This window comes from Nannobrachium achirus (genome assembly GCF_963921795.1).
Source record: "Nannobrachium achirus genome assembly, chromosome: 1".
Taxonomy (NCBI): domain Eukaryota; kingdom Metazoa; phylum Chordata; class Actinopteri; order Myctophiformes; family Myctophidae; genus Nannobrachium; species Nannobrachium achirus.
In genome coordinates this window covers 83,341,955-83,368,292 of record NC_137810.1, presented here as the reverse complement: position 1 = coordinate 83,368,292, position 26,338 = coordinate 83,341,955, and positions in this window count along the sequence as shown.

Sequence of the window (26,338 nt, the reverse complement as noted above, 5' to 3'; positions counted from 1 at the left end):
TGAAGACCACCTTAAACAGGAACCTGAAGACCACCTTAAACAGGAACCTGAAGACCACCTTAAACAGGAACCTGAAGACCACCTTAAACAGGAACATGAAGACCACCTGGATCTCAGTAAGTTTCCAGCACCCTGTCTTTGTATTGTATTGGTGAAAGTGGGCCGGTACTGAGGTTGCTCACTAACCTGCTGTTACGTGTTATGCCAAATGATTCCTCCCCACAAACATTTGTGTGTTGTATCCTACTGATTCACCTGTCAGTGAGGAGCCTCCACCGGGAGGAAGTAGAGACTCCGTCCAGTCCTCTCTGCCCCAACATTCTCTACTGTCTCACTTTCTCCAATAGAACACTGGTTATCTATCCAAACATGCTCTTCCACCGCAATTTATAAATGAGAATATTAATGAGTAAAGAGTAATCTGTTGATACTTTTTGTTGATACTGAGGTTCTGTTTTGGAGGCACAACATTCAAATGCTATGGAGTCTCATGAGTCGTTATAAATATTTGTTTCCCCTTAGACTTCCTGCACGTCCCTGTGTGTAAAGAGGTTTCCCCTGAGGAGGAACAACAACCTCCACAGATTAAAGAAGAACAGGAGGAAGAGGCTGGTGGGTCAACATTGACATTACTAGCAGTGAAAAGTGAAGGTGATGATGAAAACAGAGAGACAGCGCCTGTAGCCAGCACCTCAACTGAACACATGAAAACACAAGCTGATGTAGAGGACAGTGGAACATTACAACCACCTAGTGATGACCATCTTCTCTCTTCACACAGTTCTGAATCAGAAACTGAAGACAGTGATGAGTGGGAGGAGACCAGGGGAGATCAGTCAGCTTTAAACACACTGAAATCACACAAGACACAACATGTGGGAGGACAGTGCAAGCTGTCCCAGGACCTGAAATCATCAAAACAAACTCAATCCATGAGGAGTCACACAGAGAAGAAAAGTTTTAGTTGTACAGAGTGTGGCAAAATGTTTAATCTTAAGGGAAATCTGAAGAGGCACACAATGATCCATACAGGGGAATGGCCCTTTTATTGTACCATTTGTGGCAGAGGCTGTGTTAGCACAAGTCATCTAAAAACACACATGAGGACTCATACAGGAGAAAAGACCTTTTCTTGTACCATTTGTGGCAGAGGCTGTGTTAGCACAAGTCATCTAAAAACACACATGAGGACACATACAGGAGAAAAGCCCTTTACTTGTACAGTATGTGATAAAGGCTTTAATGAGATGGGTAATCTAAAGACACACATAATTACTCATACAGGAGAAAAGCCCTATATTTGTACAGTATGTGGTAAAGGTTGTCTTACCACAAGTAATCTAAAAACACACATGAGGACTCATACAGGCTAAAAGCCTTTTTCTTGTACAGTATGTGATAAAGGATTTGATCAAATTGGTAATCTCAAAAAACACATGAAGACTCATACAGGGAAAAGCCTTTAGTTTAAGTTAGTTAACATAAATCATCATTCAGTCTAAGCCAGGATGACCATGAAAAGGACACTAAAGCAGAGGAATCATATAATTTCAACATGACTGAATAAAATAAACATTGATAGTTTCTTGTGATGGATTTTGCTTTGCTTGCTCCAGAACAGTAGAACAGTGTTTGTCCACATTTGTCAGAATTTAACAAGTTATATTCATTATGCATTCTGTTAATTTAATACTTATTGTGTTGTTATGATGGGTGTTGTTTGGATTGTGAAATTGTCAGAGTATATATTTGTTGAGTCAGGTGAAATCATTTTAGTTTGTATTGATTGAATACTTTATTAACAGTTTGCAAACACACATATTGATACTGTGTGTTTGATTGAATAAAGGTTTCACCACTACAGGTCCTCTGTGTGTGCTTTATCATTACATAATGTTATCAGAACATGTACCATAACTACTGAGAACATATACCGAATGCGAGACGTGAGCACTGCACGTCTGACTGCTTTGACTCTCGGATGCGAGCTGCTGTGTGATCTTGTAGATCGGCCACTTTTGGCGTGCAACACGGCGTGATGACGAAGAGTTTGCCAGCGAACGGCCAAGCGGGTGAACGGATCTGTTACCGATTTACCATCCAGAACAAAAGAACAGTGTCTGTCCACATTTGTCAGAGTTTAAAAAGTCATATTCATTCATATTAATGCAATAATTATTAGGTTCATTGATATGCATGTAATAATGGAGTGTAGCTGTTCACTGTGTTAACATGTGTGTTGTTTGCGTTGTTAAATTAGAGTATATATTTAGTGAGTCATCACTTAGTGTCAAATCATCACTTAGTTTTGATTGATTGGATACTTTTTTTAACTGTCTGCTAAAATGATGTGTTCAATAAAGCCTATGGCTTGTTTCAATTTCCATTGGGGGTCCTATAATTGGATTTTTTTAATTTTATTTTTTGTAAACTCAAAGAACCCTCTTGGGGGGATATCGGTAAAGTTTGTTTGATTTAATAAAGTTTACTACATGTACTCTGTGTGTGCTTTATCATTACATAATGTTATCAGAATATGTACCATAACTACTGCAACTCGCAAACCACCAATATTTACAGTCGACTTAACAGAAAAACAGGGCCAAAGTGGCTTATACTAAGTGGACATGGCAACACTGCTTCTGAGGCTCTGAGCAGGACCAGTGTGTTGATGTATGAGTATAAACAGTAACACCTCCTCCCACCTCCTCACAGCTCTCCTACAGTATAAACAACACCTCCCTTTTGTCTTGGAGTGGAGAAACACCTCCTCCCAGCTCTCCTCCAGTTCACTGCAGTCAGGTGTCATTTCAATGTGAAAAGCTCGTAAGAACGTGATGATGGGCCATCATCAGAGAAACATTTACATAGACACATGTTCCAATGTCTTTATCAACACGCGGACTATTTTGTATTCGCAAAAGAAAGAAAGCCCAGAGATGTTAATAGTTTATAAAGAGATCAAATTAAAAGGTGAGTCTACTGGAATGAGAATACAACAAAGCAATTTCCATTTCCCCTTTTATTTGTTGTAAAAAGCTGATCTTCCAGCTCACAATGCACCACACTATTTTCATAGAATTTCAAATAAGTATAGGCTAAAACGGTAGGTTCGGTACGGAACCATTGTTTTCTTAGATATGGAAGGATGACCTCCCACTTGGGTAATGACGCCCCCTGGCGATCATTCAGAGAAACTACTTCAGCTCCCGTACTAACGTAGGTAGGAAGGGCCTGTCACTCAAACCGGAGTGACCCGCCTCCAGGCTATATAAACCCCCGGAGGCGGAAGTAACATCCTCTTAATACCACTCTCTGCCACATTCAGTGAAACAGAGGGGCATTACGTGGGAGGTCATCCTTCCATATCTAAGTAAACAATGGTTCCGTACGGAACCTACCGTTTACTGTCAATATTCCAGGATGACCTCCCACTTGGGATTCTTAAACTCCCCTCTAAGCCACAACCTACTCTCATACCCCCACACACCCCTCATACGGGTGAGCACAGCCCAAACGGGCGTGACCCATCACCCAGAAGGTCCCAGGCCCACCGGACCTGGGTGTGAAGGCATGAGAAAATAAAGAGAGACCCTGACAGACCGAAGTCCGCCTCATTCAACTAAATGAAAAGGACAAGTCCGCCTTATAAGTAAGACACACTATATAAGGAAAACACAGGGTCCCCCCAAAGTACCCCAGGTGGCTACATGCCCACCTGTGGGAGGGGAAGATCCGACTCCTCTATGACGTAGAGGAGGCAACTGCACCCAGAACCGAATGCGCTAGCGAAGAGGATTCGATATCCAGGTGATAGTAGGCTGCAAAGGTAGAAGGCGAAGACCAATTCGCCGAAACACAAATCTCCTGAACGGAGACTCCCTTTGCCAGTGCCCACGAAGTAGCCACACCTCTAGTGCTATGGGCTTTAAGTGCCGCCGGCACTTCCACACCCGCACTAGAGTAAGCCAGCCTAATAGCATCCACAATCCACCTCGAAAGAGTGGGTCTAGACACCGGCTTTCTGACAAGAACATTGCCCATTTCTACAAAGAGCTGAGAAGAAGCTCTAGAACCAGCAGTCCTGTCACAGTAGGCCTTCAATGCCCTGACAGGACAAAGGCAATTCAGCCGTTCATCCTCCACCGAGACAAACGGAGGAGGATGAAAAGCCAGAAGAACAACAGGCTCCTTAGGAACCACCATGTTCTTAGGAACAAACTTAAGATGAGGCTTGAGCAACACCTTGAGATCATTGTTCATAAACTGCATGCACTCCGCAGACACCGAGAGAGCTTGCAGGTCACCAACTCTTTTAGCCGTGGCCAAAGCCAGCAAAAGAGCCGTCTTGAAACTCAAAAGTTTCAAAGGCATCCCTACAAGCGGCTCAAAGGGAGCCCGACATAGGCCCCCTAGAACCACCTGCAGATCCCAAACTGGGAACAAAGACCTAGTCACCGGCCTCAAACGTTCAACTCCTTGCATGAACTTGATGACCTCCGGGACTTTAGAAGGTGCCTTGCCCGCCACCCCCAGGTGACAGGCATTAATAGCCGCCAAATACCCCCTAAGGGTAGAAAATGCTAGACCACTTCTCAAGCGGTTCTGCATAAATTCCAGAATTTCCTGGGCTGACGCCACATGAGCCACCACAGGTGGAACACGCGACTCACACCAGTCCTCAAAGGCATTCCACCTTCCATCATAAGACGCCTTCGTAGAGGGCGCCTTAGCACTCTGAATGGTATCAACCACTTCAGAAGAAAAACCGGCTGCCAGCAGGTTTAACCTTTCACGTGCCAAACCCACAGGTCTAGGACCTGCAGGTCTTGGTGGAAGATCTCCCCCCTGGCCTGACTCAACAGGTCCCTGCACCGAGGCAGCTGCCAACCCGGTTCGCAAAGGAGAGGGGCGATCGCCGATCTCCACGTGCCCTTGTAGGGGGCCACCAGGAGCATCTCCAGACCGAACCTCCTGACTCTCTCCAGAGTGGGTCGGATTAAGTCGAAGGGGGGAAACGCGTACAGTAGACCTCTCGGCCACGTGTGCGCTAAGGCGTCCAACCCCAAGGGAGGACTGCCCTTCACCGCGAAGAACAACGGACACTTCGTATTCTCCGCTGACGCAAACAGGTCCGCCACTGGCTGACCAAACTTGTGAAAAATCTGGCTCACCACCCTGGGGTGGAGAGACCAATCCTCGTAGCGAGGACCTCCCCTGGACAGGAGATCTGCTCCGCTGTTGAGGAGACCTGGGACGTGTGAGGCCCTGATCGACTTGAGGCGCGACAAGCACCAAACCGTCAATTCTCGAGCCAGACGGTCCAGTGGCAACGACGACAGGCCCCCCTGTTTGTTGACATAAAACATGGCCGTCGTATTGTCTGTCCTGACCAGGACGTGACAATGCAAAATCCAAGGCTCGAAATGCTTGAGCGCCAGGAGTATAGCCATCAACTCCAAATAGTTGATGTGACGACCCCTCATCTCCAGAGGCCAAAGCCCCTGCGCTGTGCGCCCCTCGAAAGTGGCTCCCCATCCACTGAGACTGGCGTCTGTCGTGATCGACTTGTGGGAAACCACCTCGCCAATCGAGACTCCGCTGGTGAGGAATCCCTCCACCAGCCACGGAGACAGGGCGATCGCGCAGGAAGGGGAAACCGTAACCTTCTTGTACTTCAAGGAGGGCGGGATCCCGAGGGATAACATCCATCTTTGAAAAGGTCTCATATGAAACCTGCCCAAACGCAACAGATGTACTGCGGAAGCCATCATTCCCGTCAGTACCATGCAACTCCTGTAAGTGACCTCCTGGCCCACTTGAAAGGAGTCGAGACATTCCCGAAACCTGTCCACCCTCTCCTCTGAGAGACGGGCCGACATGTCGGATGAGTCCAGAAGGACCCCAATGAATGTAAGACGACTTGCTGGAGTCAGCATGCTCTTGCCGTGGTTGACTATGAAACCTAAGGCCTTCAGGTGAGCCAAAACCACTTGTGTGTGACGCGCCACTTCGTGGGCGGAGCTCGCTGAAATCATCCAATCGTCGATGTACGTCGCCAACCTGACGCCCTGCTGTCTCAGCGGGGCGATGGCTGCTTCGGTCACTTTCACGAAAACCCTCGGGCTCAGTGACAGACCGAAAGGGAGTACTGTATACTCGTACAGGCGACCCTCGAAGGCGAACCGAAGGAATTTCCTGTGTGGGGAATAAATCTGGACGTGCTGATAAGCATCCTTCAGATCCACTGAACAGTGGAAATCCCCTTGCCTGACCGACCGTAACATGGTGGGTACTGTTAGCATCCTGAAAACGTACTTCTTCAGGTACACGTTTAGTGCCTTTAGGTCCAGGATGGGACGTAGCCCCCCCCCCTTTTTGGGCACCAGGAAATAACGGCTCCAAAATCCCATGCGGGATTGGGTCCTGTCCAGCTCCACTATAGCACCCTTGCTTAGCAATGAGCTGATCTCTTCTCTCAAAAGACTTGCTTTTAAACCACGTGCTCTGGTATGAATAACCCTGCTCGAAAGCGGGGGTATATCTGCGAACTGTAACCTGTAACCCCTGGTTATCGTTCGAAATACCCAATGGCTCGGGTTGCATAACTTCCACTGGCGCGCACAGCGTGCTAGCGTGTTTTGAGCGAGAGAAACCCCACCACTGTGCTTCCGTGACGGCGGAGCTTTTTGGCGGCCGGACCGGAAGTGGGGAACCTGCGTATCCGTATCCGGAACGACCGGATGCGGAGCGCAAGGGTTCAATAGGCCGCATGGCGGAAACACCTTCTGGTTGTACCGCTTGACTAGCGGAGCTATTTTGCGGCGGGACCGGAAGTGGGGAACCTGCGTATCCGTATCCGGAACACCCGGATGCGGAGCGCGGGGGTTCAATAGGCCGCAAGGTGGGAACACCTTCTGATTGTACCGCTTGACTAGCGGAGCTCTTTTGCGGCCGGACCGGAAGCGGGGAGCTAGCGAATCCGTATCCGGTGAAACCGGAAGCGTTCGGTTTTCGCTCGATAGAGCGACAGGAAGAGCAAAGCGATTCGACTGATAAACAGACTCGCCCACAACTAAAGCATTCTCCCCTGACAGGAGAGGAACTTTTACGTTTAATACCTGCTCTAAGGCCTTTATGCTTGTCCCTTGACCCGGGCTCATAGTAGGCCGACAGAATTTCTGACTCAAGGTTAAATTCATAGCATCGCTCACGCGAGGGAAAATCCACTCGCGCGCATGAGGAACCATATAATTGTTTGACGTTAACATTACTGGTTGCTGATAAAACCTCTGACTGATTAAAGAGTCCTGACGGGACTCCATCATTCTTACAGGAGGCATGCATAAAGGATTCATATTGTCGACGCGAGGGATATCCCACTCGCGCGCTTGAGGAACCACATAATTGTTTGACATTAACATTACTGGATTCTGATAAAACCTGTGATTGATTATCGAGTCCTGACAGGACTTCATCATTACTACAGGAGGCATGCACGATGGGGTCGTCTGTGCTAGTGCGAGAGAGTTGGACAGAGACAGACTTTGCTCTTTCAACATGTTTATTGTCGACACAGGAGGCATCAAAATTAACATTTTCATTTCCCCGACACGGGGTACCGAAAAACGCCCTCGTTTGGGGGGAGGGGGACCGAGAGACACCTCGGACCCCCGCCCCAGCACAATTCCCCTCTTCAAAGTGTCATTTGCGCTGTCCCCTACCGCGGCCACCGCGGTATGAAGACTGCTGCCTGCCATCCTTGGACGGGCGGCGCGGCTGAGCGCGCTCGGGAACCACAGCCTTGCTGCGGGGCCTGTCAGGCGCCCTGGCTGCAGAGGCTCCCCTGGAGGAAGACGAGTGCTTCTTAAAAGAAGCAGAGCGGCCCCTTTCCTTGGCGCGGGAGGAGCGGGACGTCCTCCTAGCTTGCTGCGGTTCATCCTGTGGCACTGTGGTGGACTCGACGATGTCCTTAGCCGCCTTGAAGAAGGTAACTCTACCCTGCAGCAGCTCCAAGCCCCCACCCATGAGGGTGGTGGGACTGTTCTCCATGTTTATGAGAGACTTGTACATCTCCCCGCGAGGACCTAGAGGCTTCTCGCCCACGTCCCTCTTAGGCTCGAGGTCGACATAGTCGAGCCAGCGGGCTCTCTCAGACTGGAGGTTGTAGTCCATGGACCTGCCCATCCACTTAACCGCATGCCAATTGACCTTCAGCATGATGTCAAATAGAGTGTTCAGTTCAGCTGTGTGCTCCCCCGTGGGCAGACCTTTGACCAGGTCCTTGGTGGAAGCGAGCAAGAGCTGGATCAGATTCAGGTCCTTAGCGGCCAGAGCAGCGGACCGGTAGGCGTTACGAGCCCTGTCCGACTGCAGCTTGTCCTCCAGGACAGTGAACCCCGGCGGGTTGGTGCCGACGGGGCCAACAAACGGCCCGTTTTTAGCTGTGCCTACATCTTTGTACTGGGGTCTGACGGAACTCAGAAAAGATTGTGCCAACAGGTGGTCCAGGTTAGGGCAGGTGGACATGCCTGCCTCCGCACCGCCCACCAAATCCAACACAGAAAAAGGCAGCTTCCTGGGGTCTTTATGTGTCTTCCATGAGGAATGGAGGGCCTTGGTGAAACCTTTCACCAGCGGCAGCCTGGAGAGGACATACGGGGCGGGAACCGAAGGCTCCTGCCCGGGCATTTCGTCATCATCCTCGGCCTCTTCAGAGGGGAGAGGAGGTGGCAACTCCTCTCCAACTCTGGCCAGAGCTCTCATGTAGACTGTGAGATGATCCAGCATTTCTGCTGCAGAATCGACGTCCTCTGCTCCCGCTTCACTCGCTTGACTGGCGGGTGGAGGGGCAGTGGTGCCTGAGGAGGCCTGGGAGCTCCCTGCGGCGTCCAGTTGACGTGCTGGAGCCGCAGGGGCATTACCTTTCACAGTGACCGTGAGTCGAGAACCCTCGTCCTCGACGGAGTCCTCCTCCTCCTCGGCCGTGTATCCAGAGTATTCAGAACCAGAACCCTCGCTCTGACAGGAGCTCAGGTCCGACTCTCGCCTGAAGGTCTGGACTGTTTTGGTGATGCTCACGTCGAGGGGGACGTCCCCGACGGTCACATCCAAGCGTTTCTTTTTGGGCACCGCGCCCGAAGGGGAAAAGGCTACCGGAGATTTCTGGATGTTAGCCTTCTTGGTCGCCTTCTTAGCGGCGACTTCACCAGACCCGCCAGCTCCAGTGACAGTGGAGCTAGCTGCGGTCGGTTGCGCGGCAGGCGGTGTCTCATGTAGCACGGCGCCATCTTGACTTGGAATGGCGCGCTGATTGCCAAGCGGATCTCCGGAAGGCAGCGCCGCACCTTGACCAACGGTGCGGGCCGCCTGGGGAAGGAAAGACTGGGCTGTGGGGTTGAGAGCAGTGGACCCACCTGGTGGAGCGCAGGCCCCGAGGCCTGCCCTGGCTAGGTAGAACCGGTGTATCAGTACATCGTGGTCGTAGGCCACGCAGCAGTCACAGAAAGGTCCTGCTCTCCCCTGAGGACTCAGTGCAGAGAAGGCGTGTGCAACGCCCATGCAGCCGACACAGAGATGGTGAAGATCCTGTCCGTCGATGAGTCCTGGACAGCCTGGACATTGCCTCGGCAGGAAGGCCAGAGGATCCATGGCGAAGCACTGTAGATAGAGTTAACCAGAAGCAGACGAGCTAACAAGCTAACGGCTAAGGCTAGGCCACGCTTGATTCGGGCAGGGCCTGAACAAGCGGTAAGCAGTGTAGCTAACGTTAACAATAGCAGACGAGCTAACAAGCTAACGGCTAATGCTATGCCACGCTTGCTTCGGCGAAGGCCTGAACAAGCAGTAATAATCCTTTGTTATAAAAGGAAATAACCGTCGATTTAGGACGGAACAAGAATAAGTATTCTTAAGTACGGGTTAATTCAACACTCGCCAGTGGGCGACTCCAATGCCACCGCTTTAGGCTAATGCGCGAAGAATAATAATACAAAGGCTGAGTTTCAACTTATCTGAATGTGATATCGCAGAGAGTGAAAAGAGGATGTTACTTCCGCCTCCGGGGGTTTATATAGCCTGGAGGCGGGTCACTCCGGTTTGAGTGACAGGCCCTTCCTACCTACGTTAGTACGGGAGCTGAAGTAGTTTCTCTGAATGATCGCCAGGGGGCGTCATTACCCAAGTGGGAGGTCATCCTGGAATATTGACAGTAAACATTGTTTGCTTGCATATTATTATGCACTTTCTGTGAATGTTTGCCTATTATGACTATGATAATGATTATTATGAGGGTTCACATGGTTTGCTGGGATTCCCCTGAAACGCCTAAGCCACCCCCATGTTTACATATCATCTGTTGTCTTATTTCTGGGATTTGGCTGTTCAAAGCTCTTTGCACTGGAGTGTTTACTAGTGAATAACATGAAACCAAACAGATACCTGTAGGCCTATATCAATTAAACCTACTTTACAAATATGAAGAAAAAAAAAGAAGCATAAATACATAAATAAAGGTTTGGTTTAAGAATTGGTGTTTGTGCAAGACTGCCAAACATTACAGCAATCACATGTCAAATTATGAAGTCACATCACAATGTGTATTTTGCACTGTATGGGGGAATTCAGATGTGCAGGGACTTGAAGGGTTCAACTATTGGCCAGTTTCTGTCTATTGTTGCCCCACCCATCCATTCTCTGATTGGACCATCAGACTCTCTGTGAGTATTTAGCAGGGCTCTGTTTATGTCTGGTGACACTTTAGTCTCTGCAAGTTGTTAAGGACTGAACTTGATTCTCTTGGTTGGTGTATTTGTCACAGAAACTCAGAGAGCTACCTTTGAGAAATGGCTTTACTACAGACACTGAAGTCCTTGGTCAATGAGAGACTATCTGCAGCTGCTGAAGAGATATTTGGGGCCATTGGACACATTGTAAGAGAGTACGAGGGCGAGGCTTTCAGCTTGAAGCAAGAAATCAACCACAAAAGCAGACTACATGGTTTTAAAACCATACATCAAATTATACAGAGCAGGTTGGTACAATAACTACAACACACTTGTTTTCATGTAAGTGTTCAATTTGTGAGACTGTTGTGGATTTAATATCCATGGTGGAGTTTTGTGGGGGTTAGTTCTAGTTCATTTATATTAACCTTCCCCTGTGGTCTGGTTTAGTTTTCTGTTTACAAGTCAAAGCCTCTCAGAGCTTCTGACAGGGCCATTTTGTGTGTGCTGTTTTGAAAGCATGTCAGACCAGTTGTGGAAATGGGATAGAGGATATGTTGTTGACATTGTTGTTGACACAATACATTGTTACTGCAACTTTGTGTGAATTTGTTGCCATTTCTTTAATCAAATGGGTACTCTAAAAACACACAGCCTTTAGTTTTCTTTGGAGCCTAGTTAGTGAAAATCCAATTTCGTGCAATGTATAGGCTGTTTTCACAAGGGTCAACTAAAAACACCCACATGAGTAATCTAAAAAAAAAAAAAAAAAACTTCATCCCATGTAAAATGATCCTGCCTCCATCTCATTTGAATACAATGCTATACTTCTTTACAAAGCATGCAATATTTTCTGTACTGACATTTATCGTGACATGCACGCTGTGCATGATGGACACACTGCAACCATTTTTTCAAGTTTATATTCTTATTACACCAATGTCTTTATTATTCAAGTCCTTATTATTAAAGTTTCCATGTTATTCCTTCATTCCAGATCAGTGTGTGGAGTCCAGTCTGCAGGTGAAGATCAGTTCTACAGCCAGGACTGTTTCTATTAAACAGGAACCTGAAGACCACCTTAAACAGGAACCTGAAGACCACCTTAAACAGGAACCTGAAGACCACCTTAAACAGGAACATGAAGACCACCTGCATGCATCTCAGTAAGTTTCCAGCACCCTGTCTTTGTATTGTATTGGTGAAAGTGGGCCGGTACTGAGGTTGCTCACTAACCTGCTGTTACGTGTTATGCCAAATGATTCCTCCCCACAAACATTTGTGTGTTGTATCCTACTGATTCACCTGTCAGTGAGGAGCCTCCACCGGGAGGAAGTAGAGACTCCGTCCAGTCCTCTCTGCCCCAACATTCTCTACTGTCTCACTTTCTCCAATAGAACACTGGTTATCTATCCAAACATGCTCTTCCACCGCAATTTATAAATGAGAATATTAATGAGTAAAGAGTAATCTGTTGATACTTTTTGTTGATACTGAGGTTCTGTTTTGTAGGCACAACATTCAAATGCTATGGAGTCTCATGAGTCGTTATAAATATTGTTTTCCCCTTAGACTTCCTGCACGTCCCTGTGTGTAAAGAGGTTTCCCCTGAGGAGGAACAACAACCTCCACAGATTAAAGAAGAACAGGAGGAAGAGGCTGGTGGGTCAACATTGACATTACTAGCAGTGAAAAGTGAAGGTGGTGATGAAAACAGAGAGACAGCGCCTGTAGCCAGCACCTCAACTGAACACATGAAAACACAAGCTGATGTAGAGGACAGTGGAACATTACAACCACCTAGTGATGACCATCTTCTCTCTTCACACAGTTCTGAATCAGAAACTGAAGACAGTGATGAGTGGGAGGAGACCAGGGGAGATCAGTCAGCTTTAAACACACTGAAATCACACAAGACACAACATGTGGGAGGACAGTGGAAGCTGTCCCAGGACCAGAAACCATCAAAACAAATTCAATCCATGAGGAGTCACACAGGGAAGAAAAGCTTTAGTTGTACAGAGTGTGGCAAAATGTTTAATCTTAAGGGACATCTGAAGAAGCACACAATGATCCATACAGGAGAATGGCCCATATCTTGTACAGTTTGTGGTAAAGGTTGTCCTACCACTAGTGATCTTAAAAGACACATGATGAGTCATACAGGGGAAAAGCCATTTTCTTGTACAGTATGTGGTAAAGGCTGCCTTCACATCGGTAATTTAAAAAGACACATGAGGATGCATACAGGCGAAAAGCCATTTTCTTGTGCAGTTTGTGGTAAAGGCTGTGTTAGCGCAGGTGATCTAAAAAAACACACAAGGACGCATACAGGGGAAAGGCCCTTTTCTTGTACAGTATGTGATAAAGGCTTTACTCAAATTAGTAATCTAAAAAGACACATGAAGACTCATACAGAAAAGCCTTTAGTTTAAATGTGTTCACACAGACACATAAATGATGATTCCATCTAAGCCAGGATGACAATAAAGGACACTAAAGCACAATATCAACATGACTGAATACAATGAACATTAATAGCTTTTTTTTTATGGATTTAGCTGTGCTTGCTCCAGAACAGTAGAACAGAGTCTGTCCACATTTATCAGAATTTAAGTCATATTTGTGTAATAATGGTAGCTGTTCACTGTTGACAAGTGTGTTGTTAGATTATCAGAGCATTTGGTAGATAACAGAGCCAGTTTTTATTTTTACCCCTTTTTTCTTGATTGAATACTAATGAACAATTTGCAAAGACATGTACAGGGAAGTACAGTAAAATATAAGGTCTGCTATTTTTTCCCAAGAAAGCCTATGGCTTGTTTCCATTTTCATTGGGGTTCCTATAGTTCAATTACTTGTTAACTTTTTCAGTGCCAGATGTAGTTATTTATTATTGGGTTTTGTGCCAGCCAAAAGCACCTTACCTTTGCGATGTTATAGACAAATATGTATTTTTATTCATAATTATTTTTTTTTCTCCTTAAATGGGTGTACCGTGGCTCTACCAGCAGTAGAGGGCAGCCTCATGCAAGAATTAATCTGAAAATGGCCGCAGTAGACTGCTGTAGGTCAAGGCAGCTCAGTCGCTACAGAGCAATAGATCCAGAGAAAATAACATGGAAGTGTGTTGTTACTCCATTGATGCTAACGTCCAGTGGGTTTTTGAGAGTACTTTTACGGGAGCTGTCTCTACGGTACACACCCGCGCGACCCCGCATCAGTTTACAGACATCAAACCAAGGTACAAAAGAACGAGCCAAAGAACGTACAATTGGCATTGCGCCGCCGTCAAAAATGGGGCGAACGGGAACGTTCAAAGCGTGGATAGAGTTAACATTCTACATTGTTACATTGTTTTTTGTTTTTATAAAGTTGCTTTGTAAACTCAAATAACTATTTATACATGGTTGGAAAATAATGATAATGTTTGTTTGATTTAATGAAGGTTTCATCACTACATGTTCTCTGTGTGGTCTTTATCATTACATAATGTTATCGGGATATACAATAATACAATACAATCACTACTTCATTTTACAGCATGCACATCTTGTGCTTAAATTATTATGTAAGCATTTATTTTACAGTCTGCATACATAGTTTTTGTGGTTGCTCACACGCACGCACGCACGCATGCACGCACGCACGCACGCACGCACACACACACACACACACACACACACACACACACACACACACACACACACACACACACACACATATATATATATATATATATATATATATATATATATAATGCGAGGGTGTGCTGAACCGAATGACCCTGTACCGAACAATACAATACCACTCCACATCCACATTCCCCTGGAACCCCCTCAAGGACCCCTAGGGGTCTGCAGAGCCCACTTAGAGAACCACTACCCTAGAGGCTGGGAACTGTACTGTTAAAAATATGTAGTTATAAAAATACATTTATAAATCAAGGACATTTCTGTTTATTTTAAATAATAATACTATTTTGGTATCAAAACCTTGACACCAAAATATCTAACCATGAACTTTATAAACCGCGCTCTCTCTTGACCTTTCCAGAGTACTGTTCCTTATTTTGAGCAACTTCCTCCACTCCCTCTGGGCTTCCCAGGTCAGTTTGGAGATATAATCCAGTGGGACATGCATCAAGAACCTCCCTAGGAAGGCGCTCGGGAGGCATCCGTACTAGATGCTCGAACCATGTAAGATGACTCCTTTCCAAATGCAGAAGCAGCGGTTCTACTCCAAGTCTCTCTCGGGTGACTTATCTCTAAGGGAGATACCAGCCACCCACAGAAAACTCATGGCTGCTTGTACCCGCAACCTTATACTTTCGGTCATGATCCACACTTCATGACCAAGGTGAGAGTAGGAACGAAGATTGCTCGGTAGACAGATTACTTGGGTTCAGTTATTATGGTTATTGAATATTTTAGATTATTCAGTAGTACATGCGTGTCCATGTTCCCGGCTGAACCATTGCCAGAGCAAAGTGACCGTCTGATGAGGAGACACAGCCAACAGAACAAATACAGGGAACACCAAGTCTGAAGGAGGTAGAGAGAGAAAAAGAGGTGAAAGTTGTTGAGCCACATTCCACAGAAAATGTGCAGGGAACAGAAGACAAACAGTGACAATCACTTCGGCCACAATTTGAGCAACAAATAAAGGTCTTAAAATATTGTATCTGATTTTGACATAGTCCCATGCACCCACCCTTTCACTATAGTGGAAAGCAGAAATGATTAGATGTGTGTGTGACTGGTGTGATGACAGTCGCCGACAGTGATGGGGTTTTGGATTGGAGGAATGATTCCACATGGGACATTGGGAATGCCTTGCATTGCCAACAGTCTCAAAGAACTGAAAACACCTAGAATCTCAACAGAGGCACTACAAGCTGTGAAGGTCTGCACATTCTACGACATTTAAGAGGAAGACAAATTGACAGAACAGGACATCCATGCTTTCGATGGTCAAAGATCTAGAGCATTGGCCATCATATCTTCGGTCCCTAACATGTCTAGGCTGGTTAAGATATACTGTATGGCACTTTTTACAAACTAAAGCTGGTGAAAACCAAACTGTCCAGCCTTTGGAAAGAGGAGATGTTGTCAGATCTTCTTTTTTTGGCAAATGAGAAGGACGTTCACAAATGGGATTTCTACAACAAGTCAATCCAGTTTAGATAGCTATTCTGCTCTGCAGTATCAAATTAACACAAGAATTGGAGTGCTATGCTTTATTTCAGATGATAATCTATATGCTATATGATATATTTTTGTGTCACTGCTGAATGTAACAGTGCCACCGCTATAGGCATACACACAGCATGCACTCTAGTCTGTATAGGGCACCACGGTGCATGCATATGTGATGCGTCCTCAACTTGCGTGCTCTGCTCAGAGCTGAAGCCCCCTGCATGCACATTCCCACTATGCAACCTTAAATGTTGTAGACTACATGTTGTAGACTACATATTTGTTCTGTATTTGAGATAATCAATAAACAACACACACATTAATTGATACATGATTATGCATTATTAGTTGTTACACTCAAGTTAGCTACCCAGCAGCGCATAAAATAAGCCTCACCAGCTGCAACATTAGAGTGATGACAATGCATTAGTACAAAACACACATGATTTGACTACACAATTTGACATTTGATGCTGTAATGTTTAGCAGTTCATGTTGCACATTTTGACCCAGTATGACTGTGTTTGCTATTGGAGACAGAAACACAATCACTCTGTGATCTCGCCGGGCGAAATTACACTTAGAAGCCTTTGTTCTCGCCCTCCTGCACGCCAGCCGCAGAAAGAAAAGCTGACAACAATCCAGCTCTTGCCGCCCGCGAGCGCATGCACAAACGAGCACGCTCGCGGGAATTTCACAGGACCTCGCCCGCTCGCCGCCCCTGAACTGTGCTCCGTCTGAAAGGCGCTTTAGAGTGTAGGGTTAGGGAGAATGTTATCAACAGTTGTTCAACTAACTTCAGCTACAGTACACTGTCAGTCAATACATTATTGTTGGGTTAAAGCTATTTGAATGACCACATTTCATTAGATAATTGTTTTCTTATTTCAATTATGCAGAGCAATTATGAATACAATCATATAGGACTACAGGAAGAAAAGAAATGTATAGACCTATGCGTATACATACACTATATTGAGCATGACAACAATTAGCAAATTGTTGTTTGGATTGTTACATGAGTAGATGCACTTAGTTTTGATTGATTGACATATCCTCCAGTATAAACAACACCTCCCTTTTGTCTTGGAGTGGAGAAACACCTCCTCCCAGCTCTCCTCCAGTTCAATGCAGTCAGGTGTCATTTCAATGTGAAAGCCTCATGACACCTTGATGATGATGATGGGCCATCATCAGAGAAACATTTACATAGACACAAGTTCCAATGTCTCCATCAACACACTGACTGTTTTGTCTTCGCAGAAGAAAGAAAACCCAGAGATACACAGAGAAACACATAATCCACCCCCAATTCTTACTTATTTCTGGGATTTGACTTTGTTTTTTTGTTGTTTTTAAATGTTTTTTACCAAACACATGAAATGCACCAAACAGATGCCAGTAGGCCACTATCAATTAAACCTACTTTACAAATGTGTACATATATTTGTATTAATATAGCTCTAAGCTAAACAAAATAAAATAAAGATTGTGTTCAAGAATGGGTGCTATAGGCCTATAGGCCTTTGTGCAACACAGAATGCTAAACATTACATCAATCAAATGTCACATTATGAAGTCACATCAACATGTGTATTTTGTACTGTATGAGAGTTCAGATGTGAAGGGACTTGAAGGGTTCAACTATTGGCCAGTTTCAGTCTATTGTTGCCCCACCCACCCACTCTCTGATTGGGCCATCAGACTCTCTGTGAGTATTTAGCAGGGCTCAGTTTAGGTTTGGTGACACTTTAGTCTCTGCAAGTTGTTAAGGGCTGAACTTGCTTCTCTTGGTTGGTGTATTTGTCACAGAAACTCAGAGAGCTACCTTTGAGAAATGGCTTTACTACAAACACTGAAGTCCTTGGTCAATGAGAGACTATCTGCAGCTGCTGAAGAGATATTTGGGGCCATTGGACAAATTGTAAGAGAGTACGAGGACGAGGCTTTCAGTTTGAAACAAGAAATCAACCACAAAAGCAGACTTCTGGGCATGGTTTTAAAACCATACATCAAATTATACAGAGCAGGTTGGTACAATAACTACAACACACTTGTTTTCATGTAAGTAAGTGTTCAATTTGTGAGACTGTTGTGGATTTAATATCCATGATGGAGTTTTGTGGGGGTTAGTAGTTCATTTATATTAAACCTTCCCCTGTGGTCTCTGGTCTGGGCACAACAACCTTTCAATAGTTTTTCTGTTTACAAGTCAAACAGGGCCATGTTGTGTGTGCTGTTTTGAAAGCATGTCAGACCAGTTGTGGGAATGGGATAGAGGATATGTTGTTGGCATGTTTAAATACATTGTTACTCCAACTTTGTGTGAATTGGTTGCCATTTCTTTAATCAAATGGGTACTCTAAAAACACACAAGACACAACACACAACATTTAGTTGTCTTTGAAGCCTAGTTAGTGAAAAGCCAATTTCTTGCACTGTATATGCTGTTTTCACAAGGGTCAACTAAAAAACACCCACATGAGTAATCAAAAAAAAAGGGGGGAAACAAAGAAGAAAAAATGGATGACTACCCACTAGTACCCAGGGGAAAGCATTTGGTTTAAGTTAGTTCACATAGACACATAAATGATCATTCAGTCTAAGCCAGAATGACAAAGAAAATGTCACTAAAGCAGAGGAATGATATCATGAACAGCAGAACAGTGTCTGTCCACATTTATCAGAATTTAACAAGTCATATTAGTCAGATTCTCCATTGGCTCCCATGTAAAATGATCCTGCCTCCATCTCATTTGAAAACAATGCTATACTTCATCACAAAGCATGCAATATGTTATGTACGGACATGTATTGTGGCATGCACGCTGTGCATGATGGACACACTGCAATCATTTTTTTTCTTTATGAAAACAATCAATGAGTTCAATGCGTTATATTCATATTACACAAATGTCTTTATTATTCAAGTCCTTATTATTACATTTTCCATGTTATTCCTTCATTCCAGATCAGTGTGTGGAGTCCAGTCTGCAGGTGAAGATCAGTTCTCCAGCCAGGACTGTTTCTATTAAACAGGAACCTGAAGACCACCTTAAACAGGAACCTGAAGACCACCCGCACCTCAGTAAGTTTCAAGCAGTCTGTCTTTGTATTGTATTGGTGAAAGTGGGCCGGTACTGAGTTTGCTCACTAACCTGCTGTTACTTGTTATGCCAAACGATTCCTCCCCACACACATTTGTGACACTGGTTATCTATATGAATCGATACCTGCTTCCACCGCAATTTAAAATTGAGAACATGAATCTGGTGATACTTTTTCCAGACATGAACTGAGATTCTGCTTTGGAGGCACAACATTCAAATGTCATGGAGTCTGATGAGTCATTATATATTTTTTCTTAGATTTCCTGCACGTCCCTGTGTGTAAAGAGGAGGTTTCCCCTGAAGAAGAGTGGAGTTGCAGTCTGGTCCAGGAGGAACCACAACCTCCACAGATGAAGGAGGAACAGGAGGAGCTACTTGAAATACCAGAGGAAGCTGGTCTGTCAACGTTGACTTTACTAGCAGTGAAAAGTGAAGATGATGATGAAAACAGAGACATAGCACCTGTAGCCAGCACCTCAACTGAACACGTGAAAACACAAGCTTATTTAGAAGACTGTGGAGAATCACAACCAACTAGTGATGACCAGCTCCTATCTTCTGAAGAACGTGATGATGGGCCATCATCAGAGAAACATTTACATAGACACATGTTCCAATGTCTTTATCAACACGCGGACTATTTTGTATTCGCAAAAGAAAGAAAGCCCAGAGATGTTAATAGTTTATAAATAGATCAAATTAAAAGGTGAGTCTACTGGAATGAGAATACAACAAAGCAATTTCCATTTCCCCTTTTATTTGTTGTAAAAAGCTGATCTTCCAGCTCACAATGCACCACACTATTTTCATAGAATTTCAAATAAGTATAGGCTAAAACATTGTTTGCTTGCATATTATTATGCACTTTCTGTGAATGTTTGCCTATTATGACTATGATAATGATTATTATGAGGGTTCACATGGTTTGCTGGGATTCCCCTGAAACGCCTAAGCCACCCCCATGTTTACATATCATCTGTTGTCTTATTTCTGGGATTTGGCTGTTCAAAGCTCTTTGCACTGGAGTGTTTACTAGTGAATAACATGAAACCAAACAGATACCTGTAGGCCTATATCAATTAAACCTACTTTACAAATATGAAGGAAAAAAAAGAAGCATAAATACATAAATAAAGGTTTGGTTTAAGAATTGGTGTTTGTGCAAGACTGCCAAACATTACAGCAATCACATGTCAAATTATGAAGTCACATCACAATGTGTATTTTGCACTGTATGGGGGAATTCAGATGTGCAGGGACTTGAAGGGTTCAACTATTGGCCAGTTTCTGTCTATTGTTGCCCCACCCATCCATTCTCTGATTGGACCATCAGACTCTCTGTGAGTATTTAGCAGGGCTCTGTTTATGTCTGGTGACACTTTAGTCTCTGCAAGTTGTTAAGGACTGAACTTGATTCTCTTGGTTGGTGTATTTGTCACAGAAACTCAGAGAGCTACCTTTGAGAAATGGCTTTACTACAGACACTGAAGTCCTTGGTCAATGAGAGACTATCTGCAGCTGCTGAAGAGATATTTGGGGCCATTGGACACATTGTAAGAGAGTACGAGGGCGAGGCTTTCAGCTTGAAGCAAGAAATCAACCACAAAAGCAGACTTCTGGACATGGTTTTAAAACCATACATCAAATTATACAGAGCAGGTTGGTACAATAACTACAACACACTTGTTTTCATGTAAGTGTTCAATTTGTGAGACTGTTGTGGATTTAATATCCATGGTGGAGTTTTGTGGGGGTTAGTTCTAGTTCATTTATATTAACCTTACCCTGTGGTCTGGTTTAGTTTTCTGTTTACAAGTCAAAGCCTCTCAGAGCTTCTGACGGGGCCATTTTGTGTGTGCTGTTTTGAAAGCATGTCAGACCAGTTGTGGAAATGGGATAGAGGATATGTTGTTGACATTGTTGTTGACACAATACATTGTTACTGCAACTTTGTGTGAATTTGTTGCCATTTCTTTAATCAAATGGGTACTCTAAAAACACACAGCCTTTAGTTTTCTTTGGAGCCTATAGTGAAAATACAATTTCGTGCAATGTATAGGCTGTTTTCACAAGGGTCAACTAAAAACACCCACATGAGTAATCTAAAAAAAAAAAAAAAAAACTTCATCCCATGTAAAATGATCCTGCCTCCATCTCATTTGAATACAATGCTATACTTCTTTACAAAGCATGCAATATTTTCTGTACTGACATTTATCGTGACATGATGGACACACTGCAACCATTTTTTCAAGTTTATATTCTTATTACACCAATGTCTTTATTATTCAAGTCCTTATTATTAAAGTTTCCATGTTATTCCTTCATTCCAGATCAGTGTGTGGAGTCCAGTCTGCAGGTGAAGATCAGTTCTCCAGCCAGGACTGTTTCTATTAAACAGGAACCTGAAGACCACCTTAAACAGGAACCTGAAGACCACCTTAAACAGGAACATGAAGACCACCTGCATGCATCTCAGTAAGTTTCCAGCACCCTGTCTTTGTATTGTATTGGTGAAAGTGGGCCGGTACTGAGGTTGCTCACTAACCTGCTGTTACGTGTTATGCCAAATGATTCCTCCCCACAAACATTTGTGTGTTGTATCCTACTGATTCACCTGTCAGTGAGGAGCCTCCACCGGGAGGAAGTAGAGACTCCGTCCAGTCCTCTCTGCCCCAACATTCTCTACTGTCTCACTTTCTCCAATAGAACACTGGTTATCTATCCAAACATGCTCTTCCACCGCAATTTATAAATGAGAATATTAATGAGTAAAGAGTAATCTGTTGATACTTTTTGTTGATACTGAGGTTCTGTTTTGTAGGCACAACATTCAAATGCTATGGAGTCTCATGAGTCGTTATAAATATTTGTTACCCCTTAGACTTCCTGCTTGTCCCTGTGTGTAAAGAGGTTTCCCCTGAGGAGGAACAACAACCTCCACAGATTAAAGAAGAACAGGAGGAAGAGGCTGGTGGGTCAACATTGACATTACTAGCAGTGAAAAGTGAAGGTGGTGATGAAAACAGAGAGACAGCGCCTGTAGCCAGCACCTCAACTGAACACATGAAAACACAAGCTGATGTAGAGGACAGTGGAACATTACAACCACCTAGTGATGACCATCTTCTCTCTTCACACAGTTCTGAATCAGAAACTGAAGACAGTGATGAGTGGGAGGAGACCAGGGGAGATCAGTCAGCTTTAAACACACTGAAATCACACAAGACACAACATGTGGGAGGACAGTGCAAGCTGTCCCAGGACCAGAAACCATCAAAACAAATTCAATCCATGAGGAGTCACACAGGGAAGAAAAGCTTTAGTTGTACAGAGTGTGGCAAAATGTTTAATCTTAAGGGACATCTGAAGAAGCACACAATGATCCATACAGGAGAATGGCCCATATCTTGTACAGTTTGTGGTAAAGGTTGTCCTACCACTAGTGATCTTAAAAGACACATGATGAGTCATACAGGGGAAAAGCAATTTTCTTGTACAGTATGTGGTAAAGGCTGCCTTCACATCGGTAATTTAAAAAGACACATGAGGATGCATACAGGCGAAAAGCCATTTTCTTGTGCAGTTTGTGGTAAAGGCTGTGTTAGCGCAGGTGATCTAAAAAAACACACAAGGACGCATACAGGGGAAAGGCCCTTTTCTTGTACAGTATGTGATAAAGGCTTTACTCAAATTAGTAATCTAAAAAGACACATGAAGACTCATACAGAAAAGCCTTTAGTTTAAATGTGTTCACACAGACACATAAATGATGATTCCATCTAAGCCAGGATGACAATAAAGGACACTAAAGCACAATATCAACATGACTGAATACAATGAACATTAATAGCTTTTTTTTTTATGGATTTAGCTGTGCTCCAGAACAGTAGAACAGAGTCTGTCCACATTTATCAGAATTTAAGTCATATTTGTGTAATAATGGTAGCTGTTCACTGTTGACAAGTGTGTTGTTAGATTATCAGAGCATTTGGTAGATAACAGAGCCAGTTTTTATTTTTACCCCTTTTTTCTTGATTGAATACTAATGAACAATTTGCAAAGACATGTACAGGGAAGTACAGTAAAATATAAGGTCTGCTATTTTTTCCCAAGAAAGCCTATGGCTTGTTTCCATTTTCATTGGGGTTCCTATAGTTCAATTACTTGTTAACTTTTTCAGTGCCAGATGTAGTTATTTATTATTGGGTTTTGTGCCAGCCAAAAGCACCTTACCTTTGCGATGTTATAGACAAATATGTATTTTTATTCATAATTATTATTTTTTTTCTCCTTAAATGGGTGTACCGTGGCTCTACCAGCAGTAGAGGGCAGCCTCATGCAAGAATTAATCTGAAAATGGCCGCAGTAGACTGCTGTAGGTCAAGGCAGCTCAGTCGCTACAGAGCAATAGATCCAGAGAAAATAACATGGAAGTGTGTTGTTACTCCATTGATGCTAACGTCCAGTGGGTTTTTGAGAGTACTTTTACGGGAGCTGTCTCTACGGTACACACCCGCGCGACCCCGCATCAGTTTACAGACATCAAACCAAGGTACAAAAGAACGAGCCAAAGAACGTACAATTGGCATTGCGCCGCCGTCAAAAATGGGGCGAACGGGAACGTTCAAAGCGTGGATAGAGTTAACATTCTACATTGTTACATTGTTTTTTGTTTTTATAAAGTTGCTTTGTAAACTCAAATAACTATTTATACATGGTTGGAAAATAATGATAATGTTTGTTTGATTTAATGAAGGTTTCATCACTACATGTTCTCTGTGTGGTCTTTATCATTACATAATGTTATCGGGATATACAATAATACAATACAATCACTACTTCATTTTACAGCATGCACATCTTGTGCTTAAATTATTATGTAAGCATTTATTTTACAGTCTGCATACATAGTTTTTGTGGTTGCTCACACACACGCACGCACGCACGCACGCACACACACACACACACACACACACACACACACACACACACACACACACACACACATATATATATATATATATATATATATATATATATATATATATAATGCGAGGGTGTGCTGAACCGAATGACCCTGTACCGAACAATACAATACCACTCCACATCCACATTCCCCTGGAACCCCCTCAAGGACCCCTAGGGGTCTGCAGAGCCCACTTAGAGAACCACTACCCTAGAGGCTGGGAACTGTACTGTTAAAAATATGTAGTTATAAAAATACATTTATAAATCAAGGACATTTCTGTTTATTTTAAATAATAATACTATTTTGGTATCAAAACCTTGACACCAAAATATCTAACCATGAACTTTATAAACCGCGCTCTCTCTTGACCTTTCCAGAGTACTGTTCCTTATTTTGAGCAACTTCCTCCACTCCCTCTGGGCTTCCCAGGTCAGTTTGGAGATATAATCCAGTGGGGCGTGCATCAAGAACCTCCCTAGGAAGGCGCTCGGGAGGCATCCGTACTAGATGCTCGAACCATGTAAGATGACTCCTTTCCAAATGCAGAAGCAGCGGTTCTACTCCAAGTCTCTCTCGGGTGACTTATCTCTAAGGGAGATACCAGCCACCCACAGAAAACTCATGGCTGCTTGTACCCGCAACCTTATACTTTCGGTCATGATCCACACTTCATGACCAAGGTGAGAGTAGGAACGAAGATTGCTCGGTAGACAGATTACTTGGGTTCAGTTATTATGGTTATTGAATATTTTAGATTATTCAGTAGTACATGCGTGTCCATGTTCCCGGCTGACAGCCAACAGAACAAATACAGGGAACACCAAGTCTGAAGGAGGTAGAGAGAGAAAAAGAGGTGAAAGTTGTTGAGCCACATTCCACAGAAAATGTGCAGGGAACAGAAGACAAACAGTGACAATCACTTCGGCCACAATTTGAGCAACAAATAAAGGTCTTAAAATATTGTATCTGATTTTGACATAGTCCCATGCACCCACCCTTTCACTATAGTGGAAAGCAGAAATGATTAGATGTGTGTGTGACTGGTGTGATGACAGTCGCCGACAGTGATGGGGTTTTGGATTGGAGGAATGATTCCACATGGGACATTGGGAATGCCTTGCATTGCCAACAGTCTCAAAGAACTGAAAACACCTAGAATCTCAACAGAGGCACTACAAGCTGTGAAGGTCTGCACATTCTACGACATTTAAGAGGAAGACAAATTGACAGAACAGGACATCCATGCTTTCGATGGTCAAAGATCTAGAGCATTGGCCATCATATCTTCGGTCCCTAACATGTCTAGGCTGGTTAAGATATACTGTATGGCACTTTTTACAAACTAAAGCTGGTGAAAACCAAACTGTCCAGCCTTCGGAAAGAGGAGATGTTGTCAGATCTTCTTTTTTTGGCAAATGAGAAGGACGTTCACAAATGGGATTTCTACAACAAGTCAATCCAGTTTAGATAGCTATTCTGCTCTGCAGTATCAAATTAACACAAGAATTGGAGTGCTATGCTTTATTTCAGATGATAATCTATATGCTATATGATATATTTTTGTGTCACTGCTGAATGTAACAGTGCCACCGCTATAGGCATACACACAGCATGCACTCTAGTCTGTATAGGGCACCACGGTGCATGCATATGTGATGCGTCCTCAACTTGCGTGCTCTGCTCAGAGCTGAAGCCCCCCCCCCCCAAACACACTCTGCATGCACATTCCCACTATGCAACCTTAAATGTTGTAGACTACATGTTGTAGACTACATATTTGTTCTGTATTTGAGATAATCAATAAACAACACACACATTAATTGATACATGATTATGCATTATTAGTTGTTACACTCAAGTTAGCTACCCAGCAGCGCATAAAATAAGCCTCACCAGCTGCAACATTAGAGTGATGACAATGCATTAGTACAAAACACACATGATTTGACTACACAATTTGACATTTGATGCTGTAATGTTTAGCAGTTCATGTTGCACATTTTGACCCAGTATGACTGTGTTTGCTATTGGAGACAGAAACACAATCACTCTGTGATCTCGCCGGGCGAAATTACACTTAGAAGCCTTTGTTCTCGCCCTCCTGCACGCCAGCCGCAGAAAGAAAAGCTGACAACAATCCAGCTCTTGCCGCCCGCGAGCGCATGCACAAACGAGCACGCTCGCGGGAATTTCACAGGACCTCGCCCGCTCGCCGCCCCTGAACTGTGCTCCGTCTGAAAGGCGCTTTAGAGTGTAGGGTTAGGGAGAATGTTATCAACTGTTGTTCAACTAACTTCAGCTACAGTACACTGTCAGTCAATACATTATTGTTGG